This window comes from Nannospalax galili, unplaced genomic scaffold, assembly GCF_000622305.1.
Source record: "Nannospalax galili isolate Female #2095 unplaced genomic scaffold, S.galili_v1.0 scaffold278, whole genome shotgun sequence".
NCBI classification, from domain to species: domain Eukaryota; kingdom Metazoa; phylum Chordata; class Mammalia; order Rodentia; family Spalacidae; genus Nannospalax; species Nannospalax galili.
Window position 1 is genome coordinate 3,402,676 of NW_008347536.1, and position 609 is coordinate 3,403,284.

Sequence of the window (609 nt, forward strand, 5' to 3'; positions counted from 1 at the left end):
CATCATCTTATTAAAAGGACCTGGAATTTAAAAGGATTTGGTGCTAGGATCCACATATAAAGGAGAACATAAGCAGTTTTTTTCTGAGTCTATGTTACTTCACTTAGTATGTTTCCAGATTCATCCATTTACCTGAAATTTCATTATTTCATCTTTGTTTACTGCTGAATAGAACTGCATTGTGCAAAAATACCACATTTTTGTTAACCACTTGTCAGTCGAGGGGCACTTAGGTTTCTTCCATCTCTTAGCTATTGTGAAAAGAGCAGCAACAAACATGGTTGTACAAGTGTCTCTACAATAGGATGAGTCCTTTGGGTATATACCAAGGAGTGGTATAACTTGGTCATATGGTAGGTTCATTTTTAGTTTTTTAAGAGTTCTCCACACTGTTTTCCATAAAGGTTGTATGAATTTGCAATCCCACCAGCAGTGAATGAGCAATCCCCTTTCTCCACAACCTCACCAGCATTTGGTATCATTTGTACTCTTGATCCTAGCCAGTCTGATTGGGGTAAAGTGATGCCTTAGGGTGGTTTTAATTTGTATTTCCCTAATTACTAATGATGTTGAACACTTTTTGAGATGTTTCTTAGCCATCTTTATTTC